Genomic DNA, 14,709 nt, shown 5'->3' on the forward strand with positions numbered 1-14,709 from the left:
GAATGTTGACTTATGAGTTAGAAGGCTCGGAATGGATTTCCGATGATTCGACCAGTTTCGGGGGATGATTTGTGACTTAGGAGCGCAATCGGAATTGAATTTGGAGGTCCGGTGTAGAATTAGGATTGAATTGGCTAAGGTTGGATTTTGGCGAATTCCGGATGGTAGGTGAGATTTTGATCCGAGGGTCGTAATGGAATTCCGAGAGTTGCAGTAGCTTCGTTAGGTGATTTTGGATATGCGTGCAAAGTTTCAGATCATTCGGAGGTGTTTAGGTCGGGTTTTAGATCAAATGCAAGTTTCGGAAGTTTTAGTTTAACTTAGGCTTGAATCCGTGGTAATTCGATGATTTTGGTGTTTATGATAGTGTTTTTATGTTACGAGTAAGTTCGAATGAAGTAATAGAACATATATGTGCATTTGGTTGAGGTCCCGAGGGCCTCGGGGTGAATTAGGGTGGTTAAACGAGAGTTTTGAGGTGTAATTGCAGGTCAGATTTTTCTGTCATCTGGTGTTTCCGCTTCTGCGGAAATGGACCGCAGAAGCGGTTACGTGGTCGCAGAAGCGGTCGTGGCCGGCTAGGGAAATTCCGCAGATGCAGAAGGTGGCTCGCACCAGCGGGTCCACATAAGCGGACAAGGTGCCGCAGAAGCGAGTTTGAAGGAACCGCAGAAGCGGACTTCGCGTCGCATAAGTGAAGTCCGGGCTTCTAAGTGAAAACCGCTTAAGCGGAAATGTGGCCGCAGAAGCGGTCCCGCATAAGCGAAAGCGGGACCGTAGAAGCGAAAATCGTTGGGCGACAGAAGGGTTTTAAAATAATATTTCATCCGCGACCCTTTCATATTTTCCTCCATTGTTGACGTTCTTAAGAGCCTTGAACAAGGAAATTCGAGGGTTTTGACTGAGAATCACTTGGAGGTAAGTTCCTTGGCCTAAATATTCGAATTTATGGTAGAAATTACATGTAAATTGTAGAAATTTCATCAAAAACGGGTCAAGCTAGGGCTTGGAAAGCTGTGATGTAAAAATGGAATTTGGAGGGTCAAACGAGCTCCGATTTTGGTAAACTTTATATGCACGGACTCGTGGCGAGACGAGGAATCTGTTGGTGTGATTTTTGGAATTTTTCGAGAAGTGGGCCCGGGGTTCGGGTTTTACCAACTTCGTGAATTTTAGTACTTTTCGTGTATTTTTGATTGGGTTATGTTTCTTTAACCCATATTTATGTATTCGTTGTGATTTTGACTAGATTCGACGCGCGAGGAGGTCGATACGAAAGGAAAAGGCATTGCGGACCATTCTACGGCCGGATAGAGGTGAGTAGTTGGTGTATATGATGGCCTGAGGGTTTGAAACCCCGGCTTATCACATTGTGACGCTATTGTAGGGCGTGACTCGCACCCCATGGCAGGTGCGGGATTAGTTATGACTGGGGATTGAGACTTAGTCCATCCCGAACAAGAATATTTCTATATTGGCGACTGATACGCACCCTGTATTGAATATATCTGGGCTTATTGCCGTGTTTGGGGCCTTGTGCCGATCTGTAGCATCCTTAGAGGATGAATGTCATTGTGATAGCATGCTTTTGTATAATCATTGATCTCAGTCCTGTGTTTAATCACTGTTATGAAACGCTAAGTCACTTTTCCTGAAGTTAAATATCTAAAGTATATTCTTCTTAATAAATTGGAAATTGGGAAATTAAGTAAATCTGTTACATGACTCATATGCATATTGTGGACTGAGTATGGATCGGGCTGCACGCCGCAGCGAATGGTATGATTATATTGCGCTTGGGCTGAAGGAGCCCCTCCGGAGTCTGTACACACCCCCAGTGAGCGCCGTCGACGTTAAATGGATCGGGCTACGCGCCGTAGCGGTCATGTGCATTGCATTGCATCTTTACATTATACTTGACTGATATATTTGAAGTTGTTTTGCTGTTAGTTCGTAGTTAGGTGTTGGTCTGTTAGTTTTAGCTTTGCTTTGTGGCATTTCGTGGATTTCTTATCTTCAGACATTTTATATGCTTATTACTCACTGAGTCGGTAGTACTCACCCCTACTCCCTGCACCTTGTGTGCAGATTCAGGTACACCGGAGGCTTAGCTGAGCAGTCTTTGTTTCCCAGAGCTTATCAGAGTTGTTGAGGTAGCTGCTTGACGTTCGCAGGACCTGACTACTCTTCCTATTTTAGTTTTATTTATATATATACACTTCCAGACTTGAGTATTTTTATTCAGATATTGTTATTCAGATTGTTTTAGAGGCTCTAGACTCGTGACCCCAGGTCTTTGGGAGTGTTTTATCAGACTTCGTATTTTTCTCAGTATTATTCTATTATAAATATTGGATTATTATTCTAAAACTATTATAATCTTTTTAGATTGTCGGATTGAGGTTTACGGTTAATTTGGGAACGATTGTGGTCTGGCTTCCCTAGCAATATTGTTGGGCGCCATCACGACCGGGTTTGGGGTCGTGATACCGAGTGGGAGCTGTGGAATATCATTTGGAACTTCCTACTTAGTTATCTTATATTCACCAGTGTTTCATGTCTCCATGCAAAACAAAATTTATGTCAGACTCTTCTCAAGTGCTTGAAGCACCTACTATACCACTCGATGAGAAGTTGTCTTACGAGAAGGAGCCGCTGGCTATTGTCAATAGAGAAGTGAGGAAGTTACAGACAAAGAAATTGTGGTTGCTGAAGTCTTGTGGAGAAATCATACCATTGAAGAAGCTGTTTGGGAAGTGGAAGATGATATACGAGTCAATTATCCTCATTTATTTCGGTCTACAGGTATATACTTGAGTTAAATTCAGGGACCGAATTTTATAAGGTGGGTAGTATGTAATGACCCATATTTAAGTTAGGGTATGTTGGTCTTTTAACATAACAGAAAAAAAATACAAGAAAAGAAAAAAAAAACCTAATCAATTTAAAAGAAGGGCAAAAGCCCACGTGAAAAAGAAAGAAAAGGGAATTGGGGGAAAGGAAAAAGCAGAGCTGCTGCTGCAACAGAAGCAAAAAAAATGTGGAGAAGGGAAGAAGAAGAAGGAGGAGGAGGAGGAAGAGGAGGAGGGTATATTTTATTTTACTAATATGAAAGTATATAAATTTAATAATTTGAGTTATATAGTGAGATTGACTAATATAATTAGAAACAAGAAAAGATTAAGTAATCCCTCCCTAACTCATAGCACTTTGTGGAAGAATCATGGGTGACTGTAGAACACTTTGTAATGAAGATTTAATTTTTTAAAACAAATCAAATTCTTAATGTCTTTGTATGTAGTAATATGAATTAAATATGAGAACATACATAGAAACAAAGGCAATTTGTTAAAGGCATTCTTTTTAATTCAAAGGATAAACTTTCTTACTTCACTTGCTTAAGTTTATCTTCTAGGTGTATATAGTTTTGTTAGGTACGAAAGAAAGTATTGTCGATAGTGATCCTATATGATTTAGATATATACACATAGTTGGCATAATTTGGGTAAAAGAAAATTGAAAAATAATAAATATACGAGTAACTTGAAATTGATAGATTATAGACTAGTTGAATTACTTATAGCATGGATAAATATAATTCAATGAATAGATGGTATAACATAAAACTCTAAGGATTTGGAATCTAAATTTAGCTATGAATTAACTTAAACAAATAAATTAACACAAGATCAATATTGATGTGATTATAGATTGATTGAAGAAAGTCGTATAGATCGCTCGAGGCGACGAGTTTGGTATTGCGACACGAGTACTGTGAGTAGTAATCTTACCGCAATTTGTGTTTCATAACCTGCATGGTTTATACATTATTTTCAAAATAAAATGTGTTACCGAATGTTTGAAATTTTGTATGTGGGACAAGTCCTTTACTTGATGGTACCAAATAGTTTACTTGAGATGTTTACAGTTATTTAAAATATTCTCACTGTTACTAGAGATATGATTACCGTTACCGAAATTGAATTACATGATTTGATAAGAATTGAAATGCCCTGTACTATTTTGAAAATGCTTCCATGTGAAGATTAACTGTTTACAAAGAAAACCATGAATGGGAGGAGACTTTGAAGGATACCGTAGCTAACGGCGGGTTCGTTAGACCTGGTCCACCTTGTATTTACCGGTTACCGAGTACAGTTATAGCCCTCGCTAGTGGGAAGGCAGAACTAGCATACAGTTACAGTTTTTCCTCGAGTAGGGACCTACAATTATATTTGACTCCTTTTACGAAGGGGTCCACACAGTTACAGATTACATGATTCTTTTCTGGAAATCTCCCAATTATAAAGATTTGCTATGACACAATATTTACCGAGTTTATTACTAAAATGTTAAATTAATTTTGTTACAGGAAACACATGATGAGACTGATTATTATTACCGTTTTTAAAAAGGGCATTTTATTTTGTGATTAATATACAAGCATGTTTTCTGACTTGTCCCCTATTAAAAACGGTTGTGGTTAAGTGTTATTACTCACTGAGCTAGCGACTCACTCCCCGCTACTATTTTTACAGAGGCAGTAGTAGACGCAGGCGATGATTCCATTAATTAGAGTGCACGAGTTGGCAGATCCTGGTGAACCTCGCATTTATTCGCGTGGGCAAATATTGTTATTTATTTGTTATAGTCTTTTTCTTGAAATTCTTAAAGTCGCTCCATAGTCATTTTGTTAGTGTCATGAGTTTTCTTTTTTAGATCTATGACTAGTATTGGACTCTCTTATAGTATTTTGGAGATGAATTTAAGATTAATGTGTTGCAAGTGATTGTTTAATAGTGGTGAATAACTATTTGATTAGTTGATGAGGAATATAAGTTATTTTGGATGATATAGGTCGGTTCTGTTGCTGATTTTTGAGACAGGGTAAATTTTTGAATAGTCTTAAAATAGGGGAAACTCTGTCTGATTAGGGGTGTGCATTCGAATCGGTTTATCGATAAATCGAATCGATTATTTGTTATCGAAATCGAAATCGAAAAAATCGAAACCTTATTGAAACGATAATGATAAGCATATGTACAAATCGATAATCGATAAGTAATTATCGATAAGGGTCAAAATCGAATCGATAAATTGAATGCACACCCCTAGACTGTAGACACTTGTTAAATGAGTAATTACCTATTTGTGTAGATTAATATAACATACATAATGTATATATATTCCGCTACTATTTTGAAAGCGGCTATACAATATTATTTTCCCTAATCTATACCCTTTCCTTTACCCTAAGTCCCTTACCCTATTATTTCCTCTACCACATTTAAGGAATGATCATATTTAAAGATCAAGGGAATGAAGTTCAAATTAATGGAAAACAGAATTAGCCGTGATGATGTGTTTTGTTTTGTTTTGTTTTTTTTTTATACCGTTGGAGTGTTGGTGGCATATATTTGATCCCTTACTTTAGTTTTGTTGCATGTGCTTGTTGACACAATTTTTATATTATAAATGGTGTTCGTCTTATTTTAGCTTCTTTTTGTCCATGTTAGTTAGGCGCGTTTATAGCGATATACTTTCCGTGGAATCCCGCAAATTTTCTTATTGGTGTAATCGATAACCGAATCGATAAGCCCCCAAAATCGATAAATCGAAATCGAAAAAATCGAAACCTTATTGAAACGATAACGATAAGCATATGTACAAATCGATAATCTATAAGTAATTATCGATAAGGGTCAAAATCGAATCGATAAATCGAATGCACATCCCTAGCGATGATTCCATTAATTAGAGTGCACGAGTTAGCAGATCCTGGTGAACCTCGCATTTATTCGCGTGGGCAAATATTGTTATTTATTTGTTATAGTCTTTTTCTTGAAATTCTTAAAGTCGCTCCATAGTCATCTCATGAGTATTCGTTTTTAGATCTATGACTAGTATTGGACTCTCTTATAGTATTTTGGAGATGAATTTAAGATTAATGTGTTGCAAGTGATTGTTTAATAGTGGTGAATAACTATTTGATTTGTTGATGAGGAATATAAGATATTTTGGATGATATAGGTCGGTTCTGTTGCTGATTTTTGAGACGGTAAATTTTTGAATAGTCTTAAAATAGGGGAAACTCTGTCTGATTTTTTGTATAATACCGATGAGGCTTACTTGAGAGCACTTGCTCCTAAACGCCGATCATGATCTTAAATTGGGTCGTGACAGTTGTGGAAGCTATATATGTCCCAAGATTTCTAGCTATGACTCAAACTTGTCTTTTTACCATTTATGAACTTTTGGAGTAAATGTATAATATTTTCTAAAATCCAGGATCCCAACCAGGGGAATGTTAGGTAGAAGCTAAATTGAGAAGATAATAAAGCACCCACCAAGACTAGGAGGACAAGAAAATCGAATATACTACATATACGCGCCAAATTTATGTGTTTAAAGCATTTCATGTCCTATTATGTGGCTTAAGTGACATCCTTTTCATATCAACTACCTTTTCGATCTTATCTCATTTAATTTGCTATAGTTAAAATTAATTAAGAAACCAAGAATCATGCATCGTTGCCACTTGAATCTAGTGGAAAAACATATATCAGGAAACTAAAACAAAATATTGCAGGGATAGTGTAGGATTACTTGCACAGAGAAAAGACAACACAAGAAGAGAACATGAAGATTACAATCGCTAAAGGAACACACACTGAAAATGATTCACAAGAATTCCAGTAAACATATAACGAATCGTGGGTCAAATTGAAGAAAATATCAATGCACACCTTAACCATCAAGCTCTATTGGGATTGAAATAACACCTCGTCACATGAAATCTACCAAAGTAAACCTTTAACAGAATAAATCAGACACCAAAAAAATATTTGGTTAACTAACCCACATATGAACGATTTACTAAAATAAAAGGAGAACATAAAAATATTAAGAGAAGATTTCTCCCCCTAAGCAAAATTCTCAAAACCTAAGTGACTACATTGTGGATGCTATGTGTTATCGTATGAAGGAGGGATCTTTAATTTATATAGATGCATAACTTTTTCCTCCAAAAAATGAGATTCGACAAATATGAAGAGATCTATATATTTTTCTTTTAAGAAAAATAAAATTAATTATGTTAAATATTTATCTTTCCTTTAACATGTAAAATCCAAATATAATAAAAAAAATCGGAACAAACACTAACAAATAGTGCTAGGCACTTTGCTTTTCTTTCGACTACCCCAAATAAACAAGAAACTTCATCAATTAGTTTAGAGACAGTGTACCAACTTTGTCTATATATAAGAAAAAGAAGTTAGAAGGACTATGTTGCAATGTTTACTGATAAGGAAATTTCTTATCTCTGGCTGTCAAGGCAAAGTAAAATGTTAAATCTTTTCAAAAGGATAATCCTCCAAGGATAGAGCTACAATTATACTTAAGGGTTCGGTAGAATTTAAACTTCAGCTTAAATATTGTTTTTGTATTTATATACGGTTAAAACCGAGCCCATCGCATGACTCGACTTTCCGGTGAGCCAAGCAAAACTGGAAGATGACCGTAACATATTGGAGTCAAAACGAAGAACCCCTCGTGTCAGGGATCAGGCAAACACCTGCTCTCGGGGGTTTCGGCGCCATACCCTCAAGGTCTGATTTAAGGGTTGTGACTTCGGAGAGCATCGCCAAGCAGCTGCACACAACTAACAATGGGCCGTGATATTCATACCCAATCGGATATTACGGCGCGAATCTCGGCTCGTATCAGTGAACGGCGTGACGGAAGATTTTTACCTTTTTTGAGAATTGTACTTAGGGTAAAACTCCTCCACTATATAAAGGGGAAAGATTATTATTCATGAACACATTTGTTTACCTTGAAAATGGTAATTACAATTAGATTTGATTTTGTGGTTCTAACAATACGTTATTAATTTTTATGCTAATTGTTAGGCAGTAGATGCTAAGTGTGAGACTAGAAAATAAGGTAAGAACTTGAAGATCGTGTGATATGCAAACCGAGTGGCCGAGAATCGGGGTCTCGAGCTAGCCTATTCTAGGCCTCGTGGTCGAGCTAAAGCGTTAGCTTGTGGATGGCCGATGAAGGACTAACAGTTCTAAGAGCTTTGATGATAACTCTTTATGATCAATGATGAATAATAAATGAAGAACAACCAATAAAACGCAATAAATCAAGGAAGAATATGTTTAAGGTGGAGAGCAGAAAATGTTCTTGTTCTAGTATTGGATATTATGTGCAAGAAATAACAAGGGTCCCCTTTTTCATAGGAGGGGGAGTCCCAAAATGGTACATGTATAATTATTATAAAGAAACGTAGCTGGTACACCTACTTAACAGACCGGTACGGACTAATACTGTTCTTGCAGGCGTTGTCAGCTTTAACCACGGGCCTAGGAAATTTCCCGCTTGTTCATGATAGCCACCGATTTGTGCTGCCCCAAGTCGAACATAGAGGACCCTCGGAGTCGATCCTCGAGCTGTGCCTCGAGCCTTCCAGATGAAGCTACGGAATGCCACAATGATCATAAAATCGGACTCTCCGATTTTATCCGTATACAGATAGTCCCCGCGTTTCTTAGAGTAGAATGATATGAAACAACTTTGACATCGATTTTCTCGATCCTCTCACAATGATGTCATGCTTATAACGTAAGCTTTTGTGATGACTGAAACATCCCATCGGTTCATCTTCCTAGAAGCATTCAATACACTACGGGTTTATTTTCCCAAAAGCGGTGATATCGCCGGCGATCCGTTTCCCAAAAAGCATTGATTGCGCCATCGGTTACGTTACTGCCTTTCTATAAATATGAGGTTACTTGAACCAAAGTTCCACCCAGTCGTTCTTCAACAGCCTTTAACCCTCTTCTTCTCTTCATCCTCAATGAAACTCTAATTTCCATGGTTCAAGCCTGTGACCGTAAGGTCACACGGCAGCGGTTTTGCCAGTTATGCCATGGCTCTTTTTCAGATCTTTTCCCCACCGAGTGGGATCGTACTGGTTTGTTGTTGTTGTTGTTGTTGTTGGCCCGAAATAATGAGAGAGGGGCTCTAAATTATTCCCGTATCAGAGGATATGTGGACCGCGAACTGCTGCTCATCTCTCTTAACTTCAACCTGGTGTGGCGCTTCAATCCTTTTGATTTCCATAGAGTGAGGTGGCTCCATCTACTAACTTTTGCACCCCATACCGGTGCAATATTTCAAGAAGTGGCTTCTCAATAGTAGCGCTGGCAAGACCCATACTTGCCAAATTTTTCATCAAGCCACAATTTTCCCTGCCTGTTAAAAGATTTTGCTCTTTGATAGGCTATAGCCTCTTCCTCATCTATTGCTACTTCGGAGGATATTCTCGAAGACGTCGTTCTGAAGATCGAAATGGGATCCTCGAGGAAACAGTTCTCACAGATGTCGCTCCCGAGGATGTACCTCCGAAAGTAGATTAGGCTTTTAGGCTGTTGTTTTCTACTTCTTTGTTTCTGTGTAAGGACCCCTCGTGGGCTTTTGTAATCGTCTTTTATCAATATAAAATTTTATTCGATTTGCCTTTGGCTTGTACTGAACTTCTATTTTACTTTTGATCGGTCCGAATACTGGACCCGTACATCGTAACCCCATCGATTCTCAATTGGTTAATATGATATTTCTTGAGATTCTTTTGTCATCCCTCGAACTAAGTCTGGATTGATCTGGTACAAACGCCGGAACTGAGTTCGAGTTGAGCTAGAGCAGGGTCCCGATTTTCTTTGAAATAGAGCTTAGCCCTTTTAGGCCTTGTTGCTAGTCCTCGAGTGAGAGTTTGCTTGATCATATGAAAATAAAGATAGCCCTTAGACTTTCACAAATAGTCCCCGAGTGAGTTTTCTTGAACTCGGGTAGCCTCAAAAACTTGCTTTGAACTTAAAATGGAGATAGCCCTAAGGCGTTATAGATAGTCCCTGAGCGAGGATACACTCAAACTGGGATGGCCCCTGGGCTAAAGTAATCGACAGAGCGTTTAAATTGAACTGAAGGCGAAGATAGCCCTCAGGCTTTATTAATAACCCTCGAGTGGGTACTGACTCGGACTCAGGTAGCCCGGGGCCAAAGAATCGGGGTGAATGACCCGTACTTGTAATAGTAGAGATCCTCGAGATCGGGCACCATGTCGAGGCTAGGTTTATATGGATAGCTCCTTAGAGCCCATCGTTATAGCAACAGAGATCCTAGATCGGGCACCATCTCAAGGCTAGGTTGATATGGGAATATTTGACCCCTCGAACCTTGTACGATAGCGTGATTCGTATGACACGGCCATGAAGTGACCGAGGTGGTCCCACCGGTACACTTCCCTGAAAGTGATAATGTCCTAGTCAGAATTAATTGGCCTTTAGAGTAGGCGGACTGTCGCCGCTTGCTCTATATATGAGTTTGCTTTCCTCTTATTTGAGGATTCCGCCACTTTGAGCAGCTATCCTTTTTATAGAGTTCTCCTTCCTTGCGTGAGCTCTTTTACCATTTTAATTCAAAGCTTTCGCCTAAGTATTCATTTCCATTCTCTTGTTTCCACATAGTTATGGCTGCTACACCCATACCCGCTTACTAAGAAGAGGAGAGTTCCGCCTTTGCTTGCCGCTCGATCGGTGGTACACCGCCGGCGTCCGGTGAGCTAACCTCGAGATGTTTTGTCTCTAGGAGGGACTTTACGTTAGAGAGACCTCCCAATGTTCAGGGCCATTGGGAGAATGCATCGAGGTTAATTTCATAATAGGAGAGGAACACCTCGAGGCAGTGAGGAGAGACTGCGGATGGGGAGAAAAGGTGGTACTGCAGGTACCTTCCCTGGAAGAGAACATCATGGCTCATGTAGAGGGGTTTTTGAACGTATACACATACCCCTTTACGTTGGGCCCTCTCGATAGAGTCGTGCTCGACTTCTGTCAAAGATATCGAGCTACCCTAGCACATGTTCACCCGTTGTTCTGGAGGATAGGATCGATGATAAGGTTCTTTGCGGAGGAAGTCGGGCTTGAGTTCACCCTTAGCCATCTCATCAGACTGTACCGGACCTTTCATTACCGAGGCCTGATAGCTTTACAATGTCGATCCACCTGGACCTTTGTTGCCAATAATGAAGAAGATGGGGACCGAGGGTGGATGAGTCGATTTGTCTGAGTACGAATTGTCGATATTATCCCCATGGAGTTCCTGCCATTTCCTGAGAAATGGAATTTCACATGTAAGTGGTACACTTGTGTTTTTATCATTTTTTCTCATAGTGGAGGCGGACTCCGTAAATATGTTTTCCTTTTCTTTTATACAGCAATCCCGTGGATGCCATACGAGGTCCCCAACCTGGCGGATTGGACTTGGAAACTGGTAGCTTGTTCGACCTACAATGAGCGCAAGTGGCGAGACCTGTCGAAGGATAGATGGGAGGCAAAACACCACGGTGAGTACCGTATGATTCTTCTCTTTAAGGAATATTTGCCTTTGTGTTTCCTAACTTCTTTACTGCAAGCGTCGGAGAATTTTCCGAGATGAGACCGTGCCCTCTTGGAGAGGAGGGAGGATCATTGGCTTCAGGGCCAAAGCATGATAACAAGCGTAAGGAATCCTCAGTGGGCGAGGAGATTTGTAGTGAAGCAGGGTCTGCCCGGAGGAAGGAGATGCAACCATTGAGGTAGATCGTGTACCTGAAGGCCGTTGCGTGAACATTGGCGCGGCAGAAGGGAGCGGCCATACATCAATGGCTCGAGCCGAGGGATATCCTGGGGCAGCTGAGCCTGCAATGTTACACCCCATGTTTTCGTACGTAAGAGTACGTCATAAGTCAATTAATGTAAGCTCAGAAATGGAATCATCTTTGAAAAGTTTACAAAGTTAGTTCATCATGTTAACGTGGAGGTTACAAATATTTAAGATCATTAATACCAAGTAGCAAGAGGGTTTGAAGGCTTAGAAGCTAAACGAATTGAAGAAAATAAGTTTCGTCGAAAGTCGACAAGTTGGAATGTTTTACAATGTACTTTTGGGGTGAGACTAGGGTTATTAACATTATAAGGAGATTATATTATGAGTTATTATAGTCGTATGATAGTTGGTGTTATGTTTTGAAGTCAAGCGAGTTGTGGAACAAAAGTTGGAAAAGGTCATCACAAGTTCCATTTATAAATGTGCTAAACATTAGGTCAAATGTAGTGGAGCTTTTCTCCCAATATACTTGGAATTACAATATGATCCACATATCAAATTGAAAATCTACGAGTCTAATTTCTAACTCATTAAACGGTTTATCGATACGATATCGGGGTAGAGAGATATTTGCAGTTTTGCAAGACTGCACAGACTGCATAGTTGGCAAGTAGGTGTGTCACTAAAGCTTTTTGAGCAATACATTTCGTGTGTTATATGAGTTCTTTTTGGGACATATTATATATCAAATTGAATTTCTTGGAATCTAGTTTCCAACACTCTTAACTGTTCGTTCATACGATATCCGGATAAAAAGATATAGGTATTTGAAAAAGGGCCAATGAGATGTTCAGAGAGCTCGACAAAATAAGACCCCTAACCTCACCCTTAAGCTGTCCACAAGGTTATCCAACAAGATTATCATCCGAGGCACAAAATCACGAAGCAATAACACTAGAACGATCCCCACGACGTAAGTATTGCTATATTGCCTCTCTTTTTCTTTGTAGTTGGAGTTTTGGAAGGTATTTAATAGTTAAGAAAATGCCTTATTTCTGTATTTAAGCTTTTAAATATGAAGGAATTTTGATAAATTCATTTCCTAATAGCTAGAACTCACGGGACGGTGATTGGAAGCCGTGAGTTCGAATTATTCGACTTGTTGTGGGCTGTTTTTGGGTTGTTTCGTGTTGCTTTTGGGCTGTATATTTTGCTTCTATCTAATGGAATTTTTGTAGGAGAAATGGTGTGGAGAAACACCAACTAATGGAGAAATGGTGGATTAGTCATTCTTTGTAATATTTTCGGCGTGTTTGACACTACTATAGTTGTCGTTTTGGGTATGGAGTGTTTGGGGTGTATTGGGCTGTTGTAAGCTAATTGTAACATGGATTTCGACTTGAATCCACAGTAGGAGGTAATTATATTGTGTTATTGATTCTTCTTAAGATTATCTTGACATTGATTAAGTTAAACGGATGGACTAGACATGAACTAGTGAATAGAGTTTCTAATTGAGGATAATTGGAGTTGTGGATTATTTTCCTTGTTATAAATATATGGTATAAGGCTTGAATCATTGATGAATGAATTTATTACCATGTTAATGTTACTATTAAGTTAAAGTAAGAAGCCTATAAGGGGTGATATGAGGTACATGGATTCCAATTGGAGCTTGCCGCTCGTCGTGAAGTAGTTATGACTTGTTGTTATTTTATGGTGTCTTGTTATTGATAACTATGTATTGCTGGATTTCTCTGGTTATTGTTGTTGTTATATGGTACTGGAGGAGGCTCTTGTTACAGGGGAGTTGCTGCCCAAATTTACATAAACGAGCTACTAGCTTAAGTTACGGACATAGCCTTTACTCAACACTAATTTTGAATCTCCTTATGCTATGATAGATTGGGTTGAGTTATTCGAAGAATTACTTGGAAGGTATTAAAGACTCAATGGAGTTAAGGTATGTTAAGGCTCTTCCTTCATTCTTTTGGCATGATCTAAAGTGAAACGAACATAAACGATACGCTATTTCATAATGAATCTACTCCTAGCAACTAAGGTTGTCCATGTTATTCTTTCCTTACAAAGTTATTCTAAGAAACTATGTATGATCCTTGAATCCTAGTGAAGTTCATATTGATGGTATGATGTCCATAATGTTAATCGATGGTGCAATGACCTTATGTCACTCCAAAAGGTTTAGAACGTGACTCCATGAGTCCAGCATGCATTATATATGTATCTACTTTACTCTACCGAGCCGCGCTATAGTCGGCCGGGTATGTCACCTATTGTGCAACCACTGATCAGTTGGGTTTACCGAGCTCCACGTAGCCGGGTACGATTCTACCGAGCCTTATGATGGCCGGGTACGTTTTTACCGAGTCCTCTTTGAGGCCTGGTATGATATGATGATGATGATGATGCCCACAGAGGCGTATGTTTTTAAAAGCTTATGTATATATATGTATTATGCATTTCATGTCAGTAGCCCCCAGAGGCACTCAGATGTTACAGGTTGTATCTCCTCTATCTCTCTTTACGTTACTGATCTTGTTTATGCTTTCCTGCCTTACATACTCGGTACTTTATTCGTACTGACGTCCCTTTTGCCTGGGGACGCTGCGTTTCATGCTCGCAGGTCCCGATTGATAGGTTCACAGTCCTCTTATTAGTCTATCAGCTCAGCGAAGGTGTTGGCGCACTCCACTTGCTCCGGAGTTGCCTATTTGGTCAGTATGCTTTGGATATGTATTGATTGGTATGGCGGGGCCCTGTCCTGACCTTTATGATTTTATGTACTCTTAGAGGCTTGTAGACAGATGTCAGGTGTATGGATACTTGTATGGCCTTGTCGGCCTATGTCTTGAGTTTACAAATGGTCATGTCGGCCTTATAGGCCCGTATGTCATATGTATAAGTTTGTATATCATGTTGGGTCATCATATGTTGAGTATTCCCTTATGTTTTATTCTTGTTATCTCATGACGGGTTTTCTGGCTCATTTACTCATGATAGTATGATAAGAAAGATATGTTACGTTGGTACTCG

General features: G+C 39.2%; 1 long non-coding RNA gene across 1 annotated transcript; it reads left to right on the forward strand.

Annotated features, from left to right (window-relative positions):
* The first annotated feature begins 12,522 nt into the window (after positions 1-12,522).
* LOC109209887 lies at positions 12,523-14,329 on the forward strand. Its single transcript, XR_002065455.1, has 3 exons — positions 12,523-12,628; positions 13,560-13,618; positions 14,300-14,329. It is a non-coding gene; the product is annotated as an uncharacterized LOC109209887 (long non-coding RNA).
* The last annotated feature ends 380 nt before the right edge of the window (positions 14,330-14,709 follow it).

This window comes from Nicotiana attenuata, unplaced genomic scaffold, assembly GCF_001879085.1.
Source record: "Nicotiana attenuata strain UT unplaced genomic scaffold, NIATTr2, whole genome shotgun sequence".
Taxonomy (NCBI): Eukaryota; Viridiplantae; Streptophyta; class Magnoliopsida; order Solanales; family Solanaceae; genus Nicotiana; species Nicotiana attenuata.